Here is a 6,801-nt window from a genome sequence, read left to right on the forward strand (position 1 = left end):
TCGAGCATCTCAGATGAAGCAATTTAACAGGAAAAGTGAAAAAGTGTTCCGTTTCCAATGTCTCACGGCAAAAATTTCAGCTCACAACCCTCTTCTTGATGTTCTCATATTCACCACCAGAGGTTGCATCGATCGCTTAGTTCATATTAAAAAGGCGTATAGCCTCAATCGAACTGAGACTATCCGAGAAGATGAAGTAATGGTCTGTGGGCATGTCGGAAATCATCCCCAATCCGAAGTTGATTGCTGCTAGCTCAGCAACATAAACGGAACAAAGGTCCTGAAGTTTCAGAAAGGCGGTTGAGTATTCATTGAAGACGCCGAAGACAGTGGATCCATCTATGCGTGATTCATCAGTGAAAAATCTTCTATTGCAATTGATGAATCTACGCGAAACTGCACCAGTGCATGCGACACCTAGGTTTGAAATCCAAAACCACAAAAGTGAAGATGTTTGTTTTTCCTTGCATGTAAAAATGAACAGCGGTTGTTGAAGTTTTACGTTATTCTGTTTGAATTGATTATAGATACACAATGGTGCTAAATACTGGTAAGAAAATATCATTTTTATATAACTACAATGCATTTAACCTATCATTAAGATTAAATCATAGAAAACCTTCGAACATTCAAATAGGATTATGTAATTATGCTAACTTCCGGCCTTTTTTCAGATGTTCGAGTGATCAGTGGTGCAGCGGATAATCGCGATGTAATCGACATTAATATAAAGTTGGTCGATATAATTGATTACGTCGGGGATTCTGTTCGACCGATCCAGGAGGGATCTGCGGTGTTCGAAGCCCAACACATTGTATGCATCGGGTACAGAAACAGATGTTTGGGGTATGTTGATTTTGTTGGATATGTTCATCAGTCATCCCACCCGAATCATGTTCCTCATACGGTTGAGCTGAAAATCGCCGAAGGGATCGAAAATTGGGTTTTAAAATGCTCCTGTAAAGCTGGCACAAACCGTTGTAAGCATATTGTTGCATGTCTTCTACAGTTAAATCGGTACGTATTATTTGGAATTGGATGAATATGATAATTTCCATTATGATCCCATTTTAAGTCGGGTACAGCAGAATACGTGACCTGTACCGATGCAGTTCAGATTTGGGGCACACCGAAGGCCGAAAAAAAAAAACGTTTTATGGGGAGCAAAGCCCATGTCGGACTTATGTTGTGTTCGTAGATCGAAGGAAATCCAACCCACAGACACCGAGCTCAACAATAGTATTCTTACTGAATGCTTCAGCAGAATTTTGAATGGTTTGTTTTTGTTTTTTTTTTTTTTAATTTGTATGTGTAGTTATCTATTGATCCGAATTTCCAATTGATTTGAACAGGGACTTATATTCCTCCGAAGAAAAAAGTTTTAGCTACTTCAATATTTAACTGATTTTAGAATCTCTTCTGTGTGCCCTTAGAAAACACTTCCCAACAAACAATTTGAGCTGAATAAGCTATTTTTTTAGCTGAAGAAGCATATTTTTGCCTGAATAGGCTGTTACTCAGCTTGCAATGTTTGTTGGGTTCCTACCTACCCTCCCCCACTATTTTATTTGTACGCATTCAGTACGCATTCGTCAATCCCTTCGTTAAATGTCTAATTACTTTACGGACAGCATTTGAGATGTTTATTAAATATTTATGTTGCATTCAAGATAAACTCAAATCTGAACTATTGATATAAAAATCAATTTGTTCTTTACAGCTTCCAAGGGATCTGCTATTCAAAAGCATCCGGATGGTAGATATCTGAATTCGTCGTTTGCTTACCATAGTCGGGCATTACAAGTCAACACCGCAATTGATGACTCGTTTTGTTCGTCAAACGAACTGCAAAGCATGCTTTCACCCAACAGATTTGAGGTCTCGGTTGAGTATGTGCCTTTTGAAACACCTCAACAAGAACTGTTCTACAACAATAATATAGAAAAGGACCTGTTAAATATTCTGCGTGTCGCAGAAGAAACACGAGGTCAATCTTCCAACTACTGGAAAATTCAGCGGGCATTGAGAATTACAGCGAGCTCGTGTTATAAGTTATACACATATCTTGCAAACCAAAACCCGGATTGGGATCAAAAAATTTCGAGATATTGGAGCATGGCCACTTTGAAGGTACGAGCAGTGGCATACGGCACTGAAACTGAGAAAGTAGCTTTCAATTGCTACAGAACAAAAAGAAATCCACTAGTAAAAAAGTGTGGAATTGTCGTTAAAGTAGGGGAATGCTGGTTTGCGGCATCACCAGATGGCATAGATCAATTAAATCGACTAGTCGTGGAAATTAAATGCCCTTTAGCTGGTGAGACTGAAGGAGTAGAAGAATTAGAGAACAACAGTGCTGTCCGGAAGTACGTGCATCGTTCTGCAACTGGACAACTCATGTTGAACAAACGTCATGCGTAAAGGGTGATACGGTCAAAATTTGGTCAAGGGAAAACGCGTGTAAATCGGTGAAATCGTTTATTTAAAAAATCAAATTAAATTTCTTTTTCAAGTTCAATTAGTATAAAATTCAGGAAAAATATTCAGTTAGGCTTCCGCTTTTCCAAATCCGAATTGCCGGGCCTTACGCTTGACCCCTGCCATCAGATTTTGTACAGCCACCTTGTCCACCTTCTTCGCCGCAGAAAGCCAGTTTGCCTTGAACTGCTGCTCGCCCTTAGCAGTTTTTTTGGTCTTCTTTAGGTTCCGCTTGACAATAGCCCAGTATTTCTCAATTGGGCGGAGCTCTGGCGTGTTGGAAGGGTTCTTGTCCTTGGGAACCACTTGCACGTTGTTGGCGGCGTACCACTCCATGGCCTTTTTACCGTAATGGCAAGATGCCAAATCCGGCCAAAACAGTACGGAACAAGCGTGTTTCTTCAGGAAAGGCAGCAGACGTTTATTCAACCACTCTTTCACGTAAATTTCTTGGTTGACAGTCCCGGAAGCTATGAAAATGCTGCTTTTCAAGCCACAGGTACAGATGGCTTGCCAAACCAGATATTTCTTTGCGAACTTTGACAGTTTCATGTGCTTGAAAACATCTGCTACCTTTCCTCTTCCTTTTGCCGTATAAAACTCCTGTCCCGGAAGCTGCTTGTAGTCGGCTTTGACGTAGGTTTCGTCGTCCATTACCACGCAGTCAAACTTCGTCAGCATCGTCGTGTACAGCCTCCGGGATCGCGCTTTGGCCGTCGTATTTTGTTTATCATCGCGATTTGGAGTCACTACCTTCTTGTAAGTCGATAGTCCGGCTCGTTTTTTGGCTCGATGCACGGTTGTAGACGATACACCCAGCTTATTTGCGGCATCTCGGAGAGAGAGGTTAGGGTTTCGCTTGAAACTACCGGCAACTCTCTTTGTCGTCTCAGCGGCTTCCGGTTTTCGATTTCCCCCCGATCCAGACTTCCTGGCTGTCGACAAACGTTCCCCAAACACTTTAATTACATTTGTAACGGTTGATTTGGCAACTTTTAGCGATTTTGCCAACTTTGCGTGCGAGTAGCTCGGATTTTCGCGATGCGCGAGCAAAATTTTGATACGCTGCTCTTCTTGCTTGGACGGCATTTTGACAACTGAAGAGTGAATTCCAAAATCAAAATAGGAGCAACATTCTACACACACACACCTTCAAAATGAGGGGTGTTCAGGTTTTTTAAATGCAAAATTGAAAGAAATACGTCAAGTTGATATTGACCAAATTTTGACCGTATCACCCTTTAGTTGAAAAATTTAATTCTGTATCAGTTTTGCAAGGATTCTGCTAGAGTTCAGGAATATTTTTGTTGGTAAAAATGCAAAATTTCAATAGTGTCTTAGTGGTTATGATCTTCCGGATTTCTTGTGTGTGAATAGTTTAGGTGCAAATCAGTTCAGATGTGTGGGAAATCGTAATATAAGACAATTACTGATGGAAATTGGCCACATGTTCAATGAAAAATGTTTTAATTTGCGTTGTGAAAAATCCTTCTTCTGATGTAAACAAACGTTGGTGGTGCATTGAAAAGGCCTATTCGGTCGATGCAACAAGGTAGGCACTCATCTTATTTCCTTTCAAAGTTAAGGGAGCAGATGAGTGTGCTGGTCGAAAGATCATATATGATTATCTTTGTATGGGTCCCCTCACATTGCTCAATACCAGGCAATGAGAAGGCAATTCTCTCGCAAAGGTGGGCGCACAACAAGGTGACATTTATGATAGAAAAATTTCACATGATGAAGAGAGTTCTCTTCTTAGGGCATCTCCACCGCTGGTTTTCTTTGCGGTCGTTAAATGACGCCCCTAATCGGTCTCTACTTAGTTTAGCAACTCGACAAAATGCGATTTCCCACCGCTGGTTGGTATAATTATAGAAACTCAAACTCCCACCGCGGGTTTCCAAATAATGACATCTTCATCAAGGTGACTACCTGCATATAGGTGTTCTAATGTGTCAAATTCATGATTAAGTTTTGTTGAATGTCCTCGCCCATATAGTGACAAAGCTGTATCACCATGTTATGGGTAACATGGGTTTTGATTCGTTTTGTTGAGGTTTTGTTTTGGTGTTGGAGTTATTGTTGTTGCTGTTCGTCGGAGAAAAGTAACCTGCAAAATATTTTGTTTTTTGTTTTGAAAGTGAATTTCGATTTAAATTTCGTTTCGATTCAGGAGTAGTTTTGCGTAATTTATTACTGATATTCCGTTTTGAGAAGCTAAGGAGTATAGCCACGATAACCGGAACGGCTTCGATGGCCAAGAAGATGGACAATATTCAATCGATGTTCGTGGCGTGTAGGCATTCGGAGGCTCGATTCATCATTCATTCGCTTGCTGGGAAGCTTCGGATAGGTTTGGCGGAACAATCACTGCTGCAAGCACTGGCTCAAGCATGTGCGATGACTCCACCTAATCAGAAAGACGCCAAGGAATCCATCATGAACCAAGCAAGTGAAACGAGGCATCGGCCAAGGCCAATGTGGAAGGAAGTAGACAGTATACTGTCACTGTCCGAACTACAATCAGATCGCGTCGGAGACGAGCCAGCCAACGGCTGAAAGTCTCCTTAATAAAGATATAAAAAAAAAAAAAAAAAAAAAAAAAAAAAATCAGATCGTTCCGGTCGTGCTGAAGAAGTGTCCTATGATGCTGGGCACTCCATTGAAGCCTATGCTGACCCATACGACTAAGGGCGTCCAGGAAGTGCTGGAACGGTTCGATGAAATTGATTTCACCAGCGCGTGGAAGTACGAGCTCAGATTCATCTGCTGGAAGGGTGTCAACTTCAACCAACAAGTATCCGGATATCATCGCGCGGCTGGATAACGCTCGGAAGGAAACCGTCACCAGTGCTATTCTGGACTGCGAGGCCGTGGCGTGGGATCCGGAGAAGAAACAGATTTTACCGTTCCAGATCTTGAGTACCCGGAAGCGAAAAAACGACAACGAGACGGATTCCAGTTCTTGGAAGTTCTTGGAAATTCTTGGGAACTTCTTGGAAGTTCTTGGGAACTTCTATATGTTACCGATAAGTAGAAGTTAAGTTATTTACGTTTCCAAGAAAACTGAAGTTATGCATCACTTAAGCTTAAGTTAAGTTTATAAAGAGAAGTTAAAGTTATGTTAAATATTGATTAATGTTATGTTTGAGTTTAGTTAATGTACAGTGAAAGTTACGTTATAGTTATTTCCAGAGAACTTAAGGGAATATCCTTGAAAGATCTTGTAGTTTCTTGGAACTATTTGAAAGTTCGTGGAACTTCATGGAACTCCTTGAAAATAAAATCAAATGTAGCTAAAATTTAAATGTTAAGTTAAAGTTAAGTTTATTTGTTAAAGAAACGTTAATATTTAGTTAAATATAACATCAAGTTAATGTAAAATTGAATTTAAGTATATTTAAAATTTTATTTCGGTTTAGTTTAAGTTAAGTTAGTGTTTATTCAAGTTAAGTTAAAGGTATGTTAAAGCTAAGTTAAAGTTATGTTAAAGTTAAGATAAGGGTAAGCAGAAGCTAAGTAAACGTAAAGTTAAATTTATAAGTAATGGTTTAGTTAAACTTATATAAAAAATAAGGTTAAAGCTATGTTTGTGTTTAGTAAAAGAAATAATCAAGTTAAGATAAAATTAAGTCAAAGTTTAGTCAAATTTTTTTTTTAAATTATGTTAATGTTAATTCAAAGTTGAATTTTAGTTAAACACAACTAAAGTTCAGTTACGGGACTGGAAACAGAATCATTAAAAACAGTCCGTTGAGTTCTGTCAGACAAATAGCTTTCAAACCATTTATATGCAGTACTCGTAATTCCAAAGCGCTTGATTGATCTTAGCAATAAAGGCCTAGAAATTGTTTCAAAAGCGAGTTTAAGATCCAAAAAAAACAGCAACAATCGTATCTTTACACTCCAAGTTATTTTTCCACTTTGCTAATACCAAATTCAACGCGGTTTCACAAGAATAACCTTCCCGATATCCCGATTGTTCTGGTATCAACAAACTATTACTATTTAAATACTCCAACAGCTGACCTTTAACAACAAGTTCTAAAATTTTCTCAAATGTGTGCAACATGTTGATGGGACGAAACTCTTCGGCTTTAATCGTCCCAGCAACTTTTTGTATAGGAACAACTAAAGATTCTTTCCAAATATGCGGCACGTGCCCAGATTGCAATGATTGATTTATAAGGTCCCGCAGAGTGTGTCGAATGACATGAAAGCAATCTTGAATAACTCTAGCATTAACATTATCTACTCCAGCCGTTTTTCCTAATGAAAAGCAAATATTTTTAAGTTCATCTAATGTAATTGGGTGAAAACCAT

The 6,801-nt window shown here is 39.2% G+C and overlaps 1 pseudogene; it reads left to right on the plus strand.

The window, feature by feature from the left end:
• The first annotated feature begins 534 nt into the window (after nucleotides 1-534).
• LOC135707133 (uncharacterized) lies at nucleotides 535-5,037 on the plus strand (annotated as a pseudogene).
• The last annotated feature ends 1,764 nt before the right edge of the window (nucleotides 5,038-6,801 follow it).

Source organism: Ochlerotatus camptorhynchus, unplaced genomic scaffold (genome assembly GCF_037179485.1).
Source record: "Ochlerotatus camptorhynchus isolate MF236.1 unplaced genomic scaffold, CSIRO-AGI_Acam_v1.1 ptg000304l, whole genome shotgun sequence".
Taxonomy (NCBI): Eukaryota; Metazoa; Arthropoda; class Insecta; order Diptera; family Culicidae; genus Ochlerotatus; species Ochlerotatus camptorhynchus.